Source organism: Parasteatoda tepidariorum, chromosome 3, assembly GCF_982258835.1.
Source record: "Parasteatoda tepidariorum strain Cologne lab strain chromosome 3, Ptep-v5.0, whole genome shotgun sequence".
Classification (NCBI taxonomy): Eukaryota; Metazoa; Arthropoda; class Arachnida; order Araneae; family Theridiidae; genus Parasteatoda; species Parasteatoda tepidariorum.
Genome location: NC_141757.1, coordinates 36,601,106 through 36,618,880, shown reverse-complemented (window position 1 = coordinate 36,618,880; position 17,775 = coordinate 36,601,106).

Below are 17,775 nucleotides of genomic sequence, written 5' to 3'. Positions count from 1 at the left end.
TGCGTCAATAACGGGACTTTGGCAAGATTCCCACAATGTAATGACGAAACAAGAAATTTCAACTGTCTTGGCAAATGTTGAGTGCAATTGTTTTAATGTTTGTGTTTTATCTTAATAAACAAACAATTCAATCAAATTAATGCAATTTACTTTTTAAATTTTTTTTAAAAAAAAAAAAATTAAATTTCTTGTAAATGATATATTTAAAATTAAACTAATATTTATAAACATCATTCAAAAATTGTTAATTAAAAAATTTAAACTATGTAATTGTTGCGATAACTTTATTTTTCTTAGTTTTTCTTGAGTAATTTTTGTTCAGGCTAAATTTATATAAAATTCATAAAATTAAGCATGAAATAATCAAATCTTGGTCTTGGCAAATGTTGGGTGCAGTTGTTTTAATATTTGTGTTTTATCTTAATAAACAAACAATTTCATTCAAATTGTTGCAATTTAATATTTTTTTTAAAAATTTCTTTTTAATTATATATTTAAAATTAAACTAATATTTATAAACATTATTCAAAAATTGTTAATTAAAAAAATGCAAATAGAAAATTTAAAAAAATTTGTAAATAGAATATTTATATTTGTAATAGAAATTTGTAATAGAAAAATTTGTAATGTAAATAGAAAATTTAAAAAAATTTTAATAAAAAAATCGTCTGCTTACTTACGAAATTATCCAATATTTTTCGAACGTTGAAATAGGAATCACTTAAAATAATACATAACTGCAAGAGAGGATCGAGATCAAGAATCTCAATCTGTCAAAGGAAAAAAAAATACATGTTTTTATTCAGAGCAATTACTTTCTTTTTTTTTTTTTCTAATTTCGAAGCTAGACTAGTGGTTAATAATAACTAATTCATATCTTTTGTGAACTATGAAATAAAATAAAAAAAACTATCTTTTGGGTCAAAAGATTTTCTTCATCTTCTAGCTTCCTCATCTCAACACACACAATCACATGCTTTCTTTTGTTAAAGTTGATAAAGTTTAAAAAGAGCTAGATCTTTGAACTGAACTGCGTTCTAAAGTAAATGAACTGAATTTTACATATAATATGTATTAATTGCATATATACCTTTAAACTATTAAGTTCATATTTTACCTTTTGTTTATTACTGAAGTTTAAAAGGCCACTGGCTTAATATTTATATTATTAGAATGTAAGAACATTAGTAGAATATTAGCCATTCGAGAACATTAGCCTTAGCAAAATAAATGTTGGTAATGAAACTTTTGTTGTACCACTTTTTAGAACAAAACAAAAAAAGGATCGATCTTTTTAAAACATGCTTAATTTAAATGGTTTAACTTTGTTGCTAACGCTTATTTCACTTATTTATTTTTTTCCTACTTGAAAGTATATTTATTTTATATTAGGTGAATGCAAATTATTATCAGAAAACCTATCTTAATGCCACTAAATCTTGTTTTAATAATAGAGGAATGCCGATTATCTAGAAAATTAGGGCCTCAATTTTGTCCATTCCCTGCATTGCGCATAGAAATATAGTTTGCCCTGATTTGCCCCCTTCGGTCAGTGCCATTCCAACGACTGACAAAGTTTCTCTTAAATTTCTATCTTCAAGTTTTTTTCGCTCACGTGTTTTTTCGCTCTGTAAAGCGCCGTGTTCGTGCAGTTGCAGCAATAATCTTTCTTCCATCATTTAGGGACCATTCAAATATTAGGTAAACACCTAACAGGAAAGAGGAGGGTGTTTGTGATTTGTTTATTTTCTGACAAGGGGGGGGGGAGAGGGGTGTGAGCAATACTTAAGTAAGATATTAAAATGCCTTTATATTCACTTTTTTAAGAAAAAAGAAAGAAAAAACGTAACAAAAAAAACTACACATGGAAAAATTTCAAATGCTGAATAAAAGTTGAATTCTGAAAATGAAAAAATTAGAATTTGTTTTTTTTTAAAAATAAGTATTATAGGTCAAGGTTTTGAACACAAAAGGAAAACACAAAAGACTCCTAAAGAATATTCGACTCACTTTTTTTTCTTCAATAAATTAAAATGTAAACTTTGTTAAGAGCAAAGTTGCGTCTTTTTATTTGAATTTATTCCTAGAACCGAATAACTATAGTAAATGTCAAAATTAAATCAAAAACCGATGCTTGCGTAATATTTGAACGGTCCCTTTCAAAATTAAAACAACAAAAGTTTTTTTTTTTCAAGCAAATTTTTCGTTTCATTTATCTTGGTATTATTAATTTAAAACTCAAATGGATTTAATAGTGCTGTTTATTGTTTAAACATCGTTATTTGCTCGAAATGTAAAAAAGAATTATCATATAAAAAAACTTCGAAATATATATCCTTACACAAATATTATATTTTATTGAGTTAATTGAAATACGTATCAGAATGAAATGTTAACGTTCGATCTTACGAATTTAAATTATATGGTCTAGGTGCCAACTTAGTGTTTTCACGACATTATTAATGATCGTTGATTAAGAAATATTTTCCTTGCCAGCCATAATGTTGTCTTCGTCAAGGTCAGCAAAACTTTTCAAGGCGACGTTTTGTTTCTGTTTGCATACAGAACGAAGTGTTAAAGTAAAACAAAAAGTGTAAAGCTCTTGCCAAGATTTTAAAAATATTAAATCTGAAAGAAAAAGAAAAAATAATTTTTAAAGGGTAACAAGGAAGGATTTCTTTTACGTTGCTGAATTGAATTCGATATAAGTTTACAATTAGTAATAACTAAAAAGATCAGAGTAAGAGCTTTCTAATTTACATCAATGGCATAAATTTGAAGTCACCTGAATATTTCGTTCTATAAATGAAAAAATAATAATGATAATAAATTTAAAAAAATTGCTATGTACAAAAAAGAAATAAAAAATCACGTTGATTTACGCATTAAATTCTAAATCTTTCGGTTGCTTGTTTTCTTAAAAAAATTATAATAATAGCATGATTTCTGTAAAGATTTATATTGAAATTTTTTACATTTTCGTAAACGTGCTAAGCATAAAAATTTGGTAGTTTGCAAGTTGCAAGACGTTAAAATTCATATAAGTTATAGTTCAAAAATTTAAATCGTGTAGAAAATTTATTCTAAAAGGATAAAATGCAAAAATATTAATTACTCTCTGCTAGTTTGTTTAAAGGGTATTGATTTCATCAAAAAAGCATCTGTGTACGAACTATTTTTTCCTGATTTTCTGTAACTTGTCCAAACGTCAACTTAAGATTCTGAATTTTTTACAGGAGTTTAACATAATCACAGATATTATTTAAGTGCAAGCACTTTTTTAAAAATATTGCAAATAACTTTTGTAGTTTAGCCTTCAGCAGAGCTAAAATTCGATGTACTGTGATGTCTTGTGCTCACGATAAAGTCTTAAAAAGACATGTTTTAATAGACAGTCATTTATTTTCTTTCTTTTTTTTAATAAAAATTATTTTTTTAAACTTCAAATATCAGAATTATTTGGATTTTTATGTAAAATAGTCTTAGTTAGACAAAAATATATAAAATATTTACTAATATTCTGGTGCTGGTATGCATTTAAGTAACATACGATACTTCAACCAATTATTATTTTTTAGCATAATAGGTTTATTAGAGGTCTACTGATCTTGCTTGCTAAGTGAAAAAAATGCGAATTGGAAAAAAAAGACTCAGAGACTAAACTTAAAATAAATAACTTTATACAAAATGCATGAGTTCGCAGACGATTCCAATTTAGAAAATGGCTGTGTTTATTTTTTGTTTTCAGTGAGCTGGGTTTCAGTATTATTGCTGCAACTTAGGAAGTGTTTTGTGCATTATCTTATTCTTGGTGTCAAAATTATTCGGAAGGTTATGACATATATTCTTTTCAAAGAATCGAAAATTGTGTTTGGAAAAGCTCTTTATTCCCGTTAAAGCTTATTAGTTAAAAACGAAATTTACACACCTGTCAACAATTTTTTGCAATAAAAATTCGAACATGGTGAAAACTCAAAATATTATTTATTTCTGAATATTTTTGAAATTTACGTTTTTAACTGAAACTTAAACTTTATTTCAGGTATTATACCAAGATGTATTTATGCTACTTTCTTTATATTACCCACCTCGTAGAAAAAAATGTTGGTTGAATATAAGATAGAATATTTTTTTTATAAGTACTATAATCAGTAAATATCAGATATTATATTTATGCATAAAGTCCTATCTTACAATTCACCAAATCTACAAAGTTACTACTACTACTTACTTTCTTACAAAGTTTTTAATATATCATAATGTATAATAAAAATGTATGTTGTGAAATATGTTTTGATTTTTTTTAAATTTCATTTTTGTGTCAAATTTTTAATCAATAAGCATTTATTTAAGTTTTTACTCCCTTATTAAAATATTATTGCTTTTGTGAAAATAGTGTTTGTCTATCATTTGTTTAACTCAGATAAAACACTTTTTATTTGTTGAAGCTGAAAATGATCAAACAGTAACACATATGATTTACGTCTCATTACGTTCGATGTTTATTTACTGATATATTTTGTAAACAGCAATCACTGGCAGATATGAAAATGAAGTCATTATCGACGTCACAAATACGTAAAATCGTGCAACACCTCAGATGTCATAGTTTTGTCAAAGGGTTTCCCTATCTTACAGTGCACTAGATGAACAAAATATTGTTCTTATGTCTGAAAAGAGAGATAAGGATCGAAAGGATTGTTAATCTAATAAAGATGATAATATTTTGTCATTTTAACTGTGCAACTAATGAATATTATTTTAAAAAATTTTCACTCGATATTGAGTCAAATTAAAGATTATGGTGATTAAATCATAAAAATGAAAATTAAGAATAGTTTTGAAATTTTTTTTTTATGCTTCTTAGCTGATATATATTATAATAAAAAGTAGATGTTTTTTTTTTTTTTTTTTTTTTTTTTTTTTTGCACAAATTAGAAGGGAAAATGTACTTGAGCTAGCCCAAATAACACGGAGACAGGCGTAGTAACATACATAAATTTAAAATGAGGGGGGGGGGAACAGAATAAAATAAAAAATCATATCACCACCGAAAATTTCTTCCATGTCTTTCAAAAGTGAAGTTTCGTGTTAGGTCCGACAAAAATTAAATTAATTAAAAAAAAATTATTGTATTTTATGATTTTTTATGGTTGACATTGGTAATATGTAATATAAAAATCCTCTAATGACTCTTAATATATTAATCCACATGTCTTTCATTAATTTAAAACCATACCTTTTTCTTTTCATTAATATTCGATTTCCATACATTTCTCATTGAAAAGTTTATTTTTAGAGCATTGTTAGCGTAGCATATTTTAAAAAAAATATCTACCTCTGAAGATTATCCTTTCAAATCATTAAGCGAAGTATTTAATTTCCCCCTTAAAGCGACATTACATTCACAAATAATTAGGAATTTCTTGCAGCTCTTCAAATTAACTCCTCTATTATAAAGAGAGAAACCATAAGATTTTGCACTCTCTTTTCTTTTTTTCTTTGCTCTTATACGATTTGAAAAGTCAAATCAAATGTTTTCTGTTTTGCTTTTTCTGCTGTGTGTGTTCTGCCACGAACTCTATTTCGTAAAAGGTCATTTTAAAAGCATTTTCTATGAAAACCGCAATGATTAAAACTTTAATCTTTCTCAATTTCATTATAACAATTAAATAAAGAACAGTTCACAATTTTGCTCTCCGATTTGATATAAAAAGTATTTTTATTCTTCGCTTGTAAGGTGAAAAAAAATTTCTTTTTCTCCTATTCATTGCTTTTCTCAACTGCGAACGATTCATCTGACATAATTTTATTACAGAAGAGAGAACTTTATTTTTTGATTTATCTATCGTTCACGTCGATTCTTCTATTCCGATTCTTCATGTTTCGAGTTTTTACTTACAATGCATTGATGTGATGACTCAACTTAAAAATTACTGAATAGCGACATTGCCCCAACACTAAAGAAAGAAGGGTTCAAACAATTTGATTTAAAAATATATATCTATTTTTATACACACCTTTTTCTTATGAGGTTTTTTATTATCAAACAATTTTATTTTAAAAAGGCTTTTCAAGATATCCCTTTTTTATACATTTAAATTAATCCTTTTTTATGAGATTTTTTATTATCGAACAATTTGATTTAAAAAGCGATGTTCAAGATATCCCTTTTTTATACATTTAAATTAATCCTTTTTTATGAGATTTTATGAGATAAACTAGATCTTGATCTGAGCACTTATTTACGAGGAGTAGCTTACTTGCTTCACTCTGACTGTAAAAAACATCGAATAAGTAAATAAAAAGGGTATAAAATTGCCCCACCAAAATAAAGACTTTTCTTTCGTTATGTTTGGACATATCTTATTGAAATATATGATGCTGCGTACCATTTACTTTACCCCGGAGGATATCAGCATCAATAATATCCCAGGCTCCAAAGATGGCAGCCTTTAGTTCTGCCAGAAACTGAAACTGTTTTCTTTTGATAGAGATACAGTCAAGGGCGCCGGCAGCAGGGTGCAAGGGGGGACACTTGCACCCCCTTGGCTTTTTTTTTAAACAAAGAGATACAGAAAAACAAATTTGTTATAATTTTTTTTTAATAAAAATATTTTTATTCGAAAACAAGTAACTAATTATTGATACGTAACAATTAAAAAATTGTTTAATCAAACAAGAATTGTAATCGTCTCGTTTGTTGTCCAAATCTGTTTATAACTTTTTCAATGAATTCTGAGTCATCTTTGATTCTTTTCTAATGCACACTGACCATGCACAAACTACTTAATCTTTCGTGAGACACTGTAGACCGATTCCATGTTTTGATGCGTCTCATTGTACTGACTTCTCACAACTGTAAAACTTCATCAACACAATAAATACGGATGTTAAGCGTGCACAAACACGTTAGTATGCGAAACTACTGTTTGTAGTTATTTGTGTTTCAAAGTCAGAAGCTATTCCAGCGCCATCAATACAGTTTCTCGTGGCAAAATTTGCAAGTACAAGAAATTCGTACTTTTTTTAAAATATCTTGATAACAATGAAGAAATGTATCTTGAAAAAAATTAACAGATGAAAGTATATGTAATAACAAAACAAAATGTAATAACAGAATATTTTTTTTTTGGGGGGGGGGGGGGAGAAGCTTGGATACAGTCTTACTGAGATAGCAGCCCTTCATGTTTGCTTGGGGTCAGAGGTCATGATCAAAACATGCACCCTACTATCCAAAAACCACTACTTTGAAGATTTCGAATGAAGATGAAAACTTTGAAGATGAAGAACAAAGCATTCTCGTTGGTGGAAAATCTGAGTGGAGGCGACAATTTTCTGTTCAATTGCCAGTAAATAAACTTCTAGCATTATTTTTTTTCTTTTTGGTAATCGGTAGGTTTCTTGCGATCTGGGGGAAAGCCCACGTCAAGTTCACCACTAGAGCCAAAGCCTTCAATTGCTGTCCATTTGGTGAAAAATTTCTCTTTTTTACATTATCTACTGTTTCGTTTTATTTATCCTCCAACAAATCTGTGATGAAAAAAAAAGAAAGAAAAATGAATTAGTAATATCTCATGTTTAAAGATATAATATCTCATATTTAAAGCTATCCACGAGCAAAGAAGAATTGAAAAAAAAACATATGTAGATGATCCTATCAGTTTTGTGTGCTATAACAATGGCATGCAAAAATCAAGGTGGATGTTTATTAATTACGTGGGAAGTCTTCAGATATGGTGAAAAAAAATAGCTTTGTCTCTCCCTTAATCTGTATGGAAGTTTCCGGCAATCCAAAAATTTTAGAAATCCACGCTAATGACCATTTGCATAGAGGAATGCCTTTATTTTCGCTGTAAAATCATCATAATGATGGTTTTTGGATTATAAAGTTCATGCCATGACTCATGAATTATCTGCCCTTTTACCTAACCTATATCTCTAAAAAATCGTGGGGACTATACTTGGTAAGGCTGTATCTCTATCAAAAGAAAGCAGTTTCAGTTTGTGGCAGAATTGAAGCTACCATCAATGAAACCTGGGATAATAATATTGATGCTAATTTCCTCCAGGGTTCAGTAAATAGCACGCACCATCATATATTACAAGTCATATGTAAAAATGGCGAATATATTAGCTATAATCAGAAGTGGTTTCATTTCGATGGAACAGTTTTTTTTCTTCTCCTTTTTTACTTTTTCGATGCTTTTTTCCTGTCCAAAGGAGCTCTTGTAAATACAGCGCACTCCCGGTTATCCGGGTTAATCACCGGGACAGGTCGCACGGACAATCGAAAAACACGGATAATCCGAAAACTCCTTTTGTTAAAGAAAAATTCAATATCAGTACAAAAAATATAAATATGATATTACTGACATTTGCATGCATAACATCAAACTAAGAATTTTCCTTTTTAAAAAATGTGTAATGCGTCTTCGCCATATATCGATACACATATTTTACGAACCGCAGTAATGTCACCGTAATCATATCCTCCCTTATAATCTAATAAAGCTTCCACAGAACATGAGCAGCAGAATGAGAAATTGTATTTCATTCATTTACTACATGTTCTGCATCAGTTACTATCATCACTATTTGATTTAACAACATAACGATGTCTTCATCAGTCAAATACTGGAAGCCAGGCTCACATGCATCACTTTGAAACCAATCTTCTAAATTTTCTTCATAAAGAATTTCGAAACCTTAGATTTCTTTTGTTTGTTCGAGAACACTGTTATCATATTCTTCTTGAACATCTGAAGAGGATTGTTCATCAAGCGGTATGATCTTTCTCCAAAATCGTGATAACGTAGACGATTTTACCTTTGACCATGTTACTGATATTCCATATACTGCAATCCAATAACGAATATTGCTTCCAAAAATTTGGTAGTGTTATAACTTCATGAATCAAATTTTTTTAATCTTGAAAATGTTTCTCTTTATATTTTTTGTGTGACTCCGGAATGAGCACGGATAATCGAGAGTGTACTGTATGTGTTTAGATATAGACTTCCGTAATATGTATGTTCGGTTTCCTTTGGCTTCCTTCGCGTCCAGTTACGGCAAAAATTCAAGATGGCTTTATTTAGTAGAGACACAATGTAAATATTTTTTTATTTATTTCCCTATATTATATTAAATATTTTTAAAACCATTTAATCAGAATGTTTTTTTTTAATATTTCAGAAGGTATGTGAAGCACTTTATTTACGACGGGTGTACATTTATAAAGTATTTACTATATTAATATTGTCTTGAGAATAACAAGATTTTATTTCCGTTATTTGTTGCACTGTTAAAGCAAATATTTCAGTTATTTTCAAATTTACATACTAAAAAAATGATAAAAACAAGTCCTTACGAACATTAAAAATTTTATAAAGACTAGACAAATTTCAAAGCGAAAAAAAAAATATATATATAATAGAAAATTCTAACAGCAGTTTAGGTAAAGGAACTCTGAATAAGGCTTATTTAACTATAATAATTCAAAATTATTTCGAAATCTTGAGTTATTTGCAGTTTTTGAATATCATTTAGTTAAAAATTCAATTAAAAGACCGAAAATGATTTTATTTTTAATTATTGAAAAATGAATAGAACTAATCAAAAGTTGAAACTAGAAAAAGTGTCTCCTGGTCGAAACGTTAATTCGTTACGAAAATTCGCTTTTACTAATTCATGCTGATCAATGTTAGATGAATATGATAATCTCAAATTTTTACTTCAGACTGGCTGTTCTGCAAAGCCCGTGTCGTCATATAAAATGAGTTTTTTTTACTTCAAATAATAAATTGTTTTTCTGACTGTTGTATGAAATGTTAGCATAAGTGTTTCATTTTTAGCATTTATTTTGCAGAAACAAAATAGTTCCATCTGCATCTACCATATGTAAATCAATCTATATCAAACTCACAATGCAGTCTTGAAGATTTTGGATTGTTTTGCATTCACCGGTTATGCATTATTGCATCTAAATACATTAACTCAGTTTATCAGCTCCGTTGTAAAAGATAAAAGCAAAGCCATCTTCAAATTATTGTTCTTTCATTCAGCAAAATTATCTAATCAATTTATCTACCTAACACACAATTGTAAAGTGATGCGTGATGCGATAATGTTTGAAGTAAATTTTTTTTTAACTACTTGACAATGACAAGTAGAATCGTTCCTATAGTTATCCTTAAATATTTTTTTTCTAAAGCGATTTGATAGTTATTACGAAACTCTGAATCGAATTGATTGGTTTCAGGACACAAACCTTCAAAAATATCAGGCGTCAAACTTATGCCCCACCAAGGCTAAAACTTCTAAACTTCAGATTTCATGATTGTGTTAAAATGAACAAATAAGGGGTAAAGTGCCTAGTTATATCCTGTTAATTTCTTTTAAAGAGGGGGAAATAAACGGAACAATGAATTAGTATGACACACAGAAATCGGCCGATGTTTTGTTTTCACCAAAACTTCAAGGTTACAGAAAGAAAAAAAAAGACAAAGCTTAAATTTTAGAGGTTTTACTGCTATAACTTTTTAAGTATTAGTTATGCCTATTCCTTTCATCAATCAAACCGCGCAAACACTATTACTGCAAAAATAATCAGTTTCGAATTATTTTTTTTTTACAAAGTCAAAGATTTTATTATCATTTTGCACAACGTAATTATACCTATCGGAAACTTCGCAGTAAAGTTAGCAACTTTTGCAGCCATGTACTCTTATGTCTGACAATATGCAGGACGTGCCTTTTTTCCCCTCCTCTAAATCAAATTCAGTTTTTTTTTTTTTTTTTTGGAATTATTTTTGTAGTTTTTTACTTTGTTTTTCAGTTCAGCATTTTTTCTTTAACGGTTTTACTTTTATTTTCTGCTGTAAACCAGCACCATCTGAAGATAAGAATGACTTGCTCCTTTCATTAAAGTTAAAACTAGTTTAAGGAGTTGTTATATTACAAAAGTTCCGTTTTCCTTCTTTATTTGACGAAATTTAATTAAAAGACCCCGAAGGATTAATATTTTTTTCCCCGCTATTATAAGATTGTAAGGTCATATAGTCTGCCTTTATTTAAAAAATGCAAATTAATATCGTGAGAGATTTTTAAAATTCATCTGGAAGATTCTTTACTTTCGGATTCTTCGTATCGTTTACGTGATCTTTCTTGTGACGAGGAAAAAGCCAACATCTTTTGAGACTTGAGAGAGACCGAAGTTTATTTTGTCGATTTTCTCTTCTTTTCTTACAGAATAACTTATCAGAAAAACTTTTCACCATCGTTTATGAACATATAGATATAAGTATCAATTCAATCATCAGCGTATAATTTCCCATAAAAAATCTATCAATCTTCTTTTATCAATGTTAAACTCCATAGCCTGGTAATTTTGAATCTAACCCAGAAGACAAGGGAACTCCTCGATTAGGCATTAGGACGAACTAGCTTTCATGGATGACTCTTTAATGCAATGAAACCATATTTACTTTACATAGGGAGGAAAACCAAGAAGAACTCTAGCGGTGAGACCGACGGCAAGGGGATTCTAACCCGAGATCCGTCAACCACTGAGGTCAGCGTGAGCAACCAGCTCCTTTTTTGCCATTGAAACCTCCCCCCCCCCCCGTGATTACAGAACGTCTGCCATTTTTTCAAAAGAAACGAGTTGCCACCGGCAAGACACAAATAGAGCCCTTTTTGTGAGTTTACGTTAGAGATTTAAATATATATAGACTATTAAAAACTGTTAAAATTTTAAATCAACGTAAATGAATATTAGCAACTAAAATTTTAAATATTTCTAGTTCAGGAGTTATAAATTTGCACGCTAGGAACGAATATCAATCCATTCCAGTATGTTGATTTTTTTCCGTATTATCGGTAATACGATATTTTTTATGCTCGATATCGGTATGCTCTCTTGTTGGTCAGAGATGTGAAATCAACAAGCTCAGAATGCGAAGAGTTGTTGTAGTTCATTTACGTCGCACTAGAACTGCACAATGGGCTATTGACGACGGTCTGGGAAACATCCCTGAGGATGTGACATGCCATCACAATTTTGATCCTCTGCAGAGGGGATGGCATCCCTGCTTCGGTAGCCTGACAACTTGCACGCGAAGTCGAGCACTTTACGGTAGAACAGTTTAACGAGGACCAATACCGCACACCCTCGGTCCCTACGCAGACTGATTCAAGTGGTCACCCTTCCGCACACTGACCGCAGCCAGTGATGTTTGTCTTCGGTGATCTGCTGGGAACCGTGTCTTAACGATCAGTTCACTGCGGGACTCAGACTGCAAAGAGATCTTAAAAGAACTGCAGAAGTAATTCTGAGATTTGTCAAACGATAACGAGCAGGGGCGATATCCCTTAATGTATAATAAAATAAGAAAAGGAAAATAAAAGTTAAATAAAGAAATCCTGCGTAGATCCTGTTTTAACAAAGAAAAAAATTGAAATGTAACTCCACAATTTTTTCATAAATGTTTTAGACACATAAAAAAAAAAAAATTATTTCCTTTTGTTTTAAAAATCATTCTAAATCTACGATGTCTAAAATATTTCTATATCATTATAATTCTTCGAATTTTTTAACAACAAAATATTTCGAAAATTTATGACTTCTATTTAATTACTATAAAAGTATTATTTTCTGCAAAAATGGTCTAATGATCGGATCTTCACGTTCTAGAACTCAATAAATGGTTCAAGGGGGTGACTTTCTAATGCGCTAATTAATTACAGCAGACGATATTTTAAGTTATGAAATCAGACCCAAAAACGCATCTATTTGCTTACTATTTTTTGGTTTAAATCACAGAGTATGCTCAACAAAACGTTTACAAAAAAATTTGGAACTCCTACAAAAGTTATAAATTGGAAAGGTAAAAATAACTATCAAAACAGCAATCTGACAGTTCCTTATGATGCAATATGATGAACAATCTATTGCATCATGAATTTGCATCTATTCATCAGATCCCCATTACATTGCAGCACCAATAGCGAGTATCTGTTTCATAAGGTTCATGTTTTCATACGGATTTCCTGGAAAGTAAAGATATTCGTCTAATGGATTGGTCTGCTAGTTCTCCGGACCTCAAGCCTAGAGATCATATCTGCACGCTCTAGGGAGGGATATTGCCAACAATGAACCATTCGCACTTAAATGTCTAAGAAATAAATCATTATGGCAGCGGTGATTTGATGGTTTGGACAATCGTACTGGAAGGCCGATGGTTGCTCAATGTCTTTGAAAACGGTACTGTGACTGGTGTGAGAGATAGGGATGAAATCGTAGATCCCTATAATAGCATTTTCAGATGAGCAGATAACCTTGATTTCATTTTAAGTCGACAACGAGCAGCCACGAAGAGTCAACTTGCTTGACAATTTTCTTGAAAGTGTAGACTTGCCAGCCAGTTGTCCAGATATCAAGCTTCGAGAGCATATCTTGGACGCTTTGGAGAGAATAACTTCGACGTGAAGCCGATAGGGGATCGCAACGCTCGAATACGCCATCTGGGAAAAAGATCGGTTCCATGTCCTTGGCCTTTCCCCTTCCTCTTTTCAGTTGTATAGAAATGTACTACGATATTTTCCCCTTTCTTAATGTTTTTCGTATTTAATTGTTAAAAATATTTTTAAAAAAAAATTTCCATGATGGTTTCTCTTAGAGCTATGTTTAATTTAGTTTTCAGTTCCATGTAGTTTCCTTTCCTAACTTAAAAGACTTTAATTTATTTGAAAATCAAGGTTGAAACTAACATACTTCCTTCTTCTATGACTCTCCATCCGCTAATGGTGAAAGCATGCGAAGTGTTGCCATAGGTAGAGAGTTCTACTTGTTTTACGCCACCTGTAGGCCGTTTCGATCGCCAATACATCTGCTAGAGGAAACCTTACCCCAATATTTTTTGTTCGATTCTGCAAGCATTGTTTCATACCGCCCTGCTTCAATGAGTGTTGTGCTCAATCATGTGGATGTGAGCCGCAATGGCGATTTTCGGCCGGTCGTGATGGCGACCGGGTTCGAATCCCAGTAGATACGACTTCCAATTCCGGCTTGCACCGACCACAGTGCTGACGTGAAATATCCTCAGTGGTAGACGGATCATGGGTTAGAGTCCCCTTGCCACCAGGCTAACCGTGGGAGGTTATAGTGTTCTTCTTCTTGTAACGTAGATGCGAGCAGCTCCATCAAAAAGTCATCCACGAAGCCAAATTTCTCCCAATACTCGATCCAGGAGTTCCCTTGTCTTCTGGATTGGGTTCAAAATTACAAGGCTACGGAGTTGAACACTAGTAGTCGTAAACCCATAAGATTTGGTCGGCTGTTCAACGACGGTTATAAAATAAAATTAAAAAAAAAACCATGTGGATGTATTAAAACTACTGAATGATTATTATTATTGAGTTACATCAAGTTATTTTCTAACCAAATTTCGATAAAATCTGTCCTGTCGTTTTGGAGATAAGCAATTCTCTAAATTTCGAACATCGGTACATTTAAAACTATTTATCTTGAAATTTGAGATACTGATCTGAAATCAAATTTTTCTCCAAACAGAAACCGTGAAGTGAAGACAAATTCAAGATAATGAGAAATGATAGGAAGTGTTAAGGCTAAGAGTATGAAGCGATAAAAAATGATAAGAATGTTGTCAAATTTTTATTTTTATCAAATCGAATATTTTGGATATCTTTCGAGGCTGCGTGCTCTTTTTACAATGTATCAGCTGTTTCATATATACTTACAGTTGATCTCTTCTGTTAACTCTTAACATAAAACGCAAGCATAAAAAAGTATTTATCAGTTTTCTTTTACATTTGTATGGCTTATTAAGAAGTCTGACTTCATGCTCGCTTCATTCACCAACATCCACGATTGTCCATTTTTATTTCTTAACGATAGAAAGATAGTTTGATAAAAATTAAAAATTATCCAATTTGATGACACCAAAATTTTTCACTGTAGTAACACAGATTTTCTTCCAGTTCTAGATTCCAATAATTTAACCGAATCATTTTGCTAGATTAAAACTGCAGCTTTATCTAAAATTTTATTTTTTAAAATTACTAATTGATTTTTGGTAACTAAACAAACTCGTGATATATGTTTTTTGTCGTCAAAAAAAAAAAAACAAAAAAAAAAAAAAACAATTGTGATAGTGCGAGAAGTTAATTCTTAATAATGCTTTGCAATTTTGTATTGATTGAATAAAATACTAAAAACAATTCATTATTAAAATAAATACTATGACTTTTTTACTGTTTGGCAATTGTAAAACGGTTAATGAGTTGCAAACTGTTTTTAACATTTTTATCATTAAAGGCAGCGGTCAAATATACTCATATAGGATTACTTTATAATAAAAGGACATATCTTTTAGTTTTACGCCTTTAATTTGGAATAACATTCAAAATCAAAATGGTGGTAACATCAGAGGGAAATACTAAGGAAGGATATTGAAAAATATTGTAAATAAATACCATTAAATCAGGGATAAAGAAATATTTTACTAGTAAAAAATACTTTCGTAAATTTTAAGTTTATGCTGATGACAACCAAAGAAAGTTATATCTTTTTTGAGAATTAAGATTCCTATCATAGGATTTTTTTTGGTCAGTAAGAATGCTTTGACAACAAAAAGAAACGACTTTAGACCATTATCTTTTTATGTTATAAAGAGTAAATTTACATAAAACTGTTATAAAGAGTAAATTTGAAGTTCATTTTTTAAAGTATACGAGAGTCTACTTTTAACGTTCGATTTAACAATTTAACAATATAAAGTATATAATCATGATATATTCATAGTATTTTGTCTGAGATTCAACTCATAAAATTAATTTATCAATAGTTAAATTTAAATAGATAGAAATTGGACATGATTTTTTTGCAATTAATTGTGCAATTTTAATTCTTTTCAAATTAGTTTTTAAAGGTAACACTACTGGGAAATTGTTATTTTTTTCCAAATGTATTTCAATAAATTGATAGTAGGTGTATGCCTGCCTGAACATTGTCGTACAAGCTTAAGTCAAAACTTATGTAAATAAAAATAAATAAGTAATTTTGTTGCACTAATTCGCACGTGAATGAAACAAGAAGTACTTCTACCACAGCCAGTTGTCGGTCAATGAGGTTAAGGCTTCACAGTTTCGGGACCAAAGACATGAAGGTGACAATATGGTGAGCGCTGCGCACTGCCCGCTTTTATTTCCCAGTCAATCTGATACTCTTCGTTTTGAAGCTGGGTGGACAAAAGCTGTCATCAGGTATGTAGCCATAGCCTATTAATGAATATTCGTAAACTTTAAATGCCCTTTTATTCAAATCAACGTTTTTCACCTTCGCAAATACAATATCTCATTAAAAATTTTTTTTTTATTCGATTCACTAGGAAATTTCATAACATACACACAGCTAATGTAATTTCTGTTGCAGTTAGAATTTTAATGCCGATTTTAAGGATACGTCGGAACGATAAATAAATGAATAAATCCCATGCGCATACATAAACAGAAAAACTACATCAATATAATTTAATCTGCCAAATTATGAAGCAAATCGAATAAAAATTAATTAAATTATAGGTCTGACGTTTGCAGATTCTAAAAGGAAATATTATACTATTATCGGATTTGTTTCACATTATTTCATTAACTTGTTCAAATTTAATTTGAAATATTTTTAGTTCTCCACCAGGGCGTTAAATATAAACATAAAATTTTAAGTGATAATTAATAAAAATACAGATAAATATTCTGGTTAGAGATTTGAGTACTATACAGACATTTTAATACTCTATTAAGAAACCTTTTCTCTAATGACCGTCTAAAAGGGGTGTGAAAGAAGGGTTAATGTTCAAAATGCTTTTACGATTTTAATCATTGCTATTTAATCTTCATAAATAAATTGATAATTAAAACGTTAAATAATTTACGGGAAGTTATAAATGTTAACTAAATAATAAACCTGAGTTTATTAAATTCCATAATTGTATTAGAACATTACATTAGATTAAAAGAACAAATTTTTTTAATACGTCGGAAATATTGATCCTGGCAACCAATTTTTTCACACTTCCTCATTCTGGGAAATTATTTTAGACACTTCACTTGAATCTGACCATAAGTGACGTCAAGAAGTTATGACATCAACACTGACCAGAGGTTAAAAAAGGTCGCACTGACAAGTCTGGAGGTGTGACTGATGAATATATTAGCTTCTTTTTCTTTTCTAATATAAGCGGGCAAGCACGTGTCCAATTTCATCCAATCGTTTTTTTTTTTTTTTTTTTTTTTCGTGCGTCTTTTAAAGCGATAAGATCAACCTGAATAAATAGCGATGAGCAATCGTTCATATTTAAAAAACTTAGAATATCTTAAGAGCTACTTCAGTTATTTTAATTCAGGGTAATTTATTTTTAATTCGTAGCTATTTCTTAGCACACAAAGTGTTTAAGGAGGTGTCTTAAATGCAGTAAAAAAAAAAAAAAATCTTATTCATGAAATAGATATAGGAAAAGAACTTTAATAACTTATTGAGTTCTGGAATTTAACAATGTGTCCAATTGATTTCTAAGTCGTTAAATAAGTTGCAGCACAAAAATTGCTTAATTTTATTTTTTTAAAAAAAAAGCCTACGAAAACCTAATATTTAAAGAATAAATAGTTTGTTTAAAATTGCCTTTTTTATTACTTAAAATTTCTATTTTTGAATGATATATCAGGCTCTATATCCAAACTCTTTTCTGTTCAGAGCTT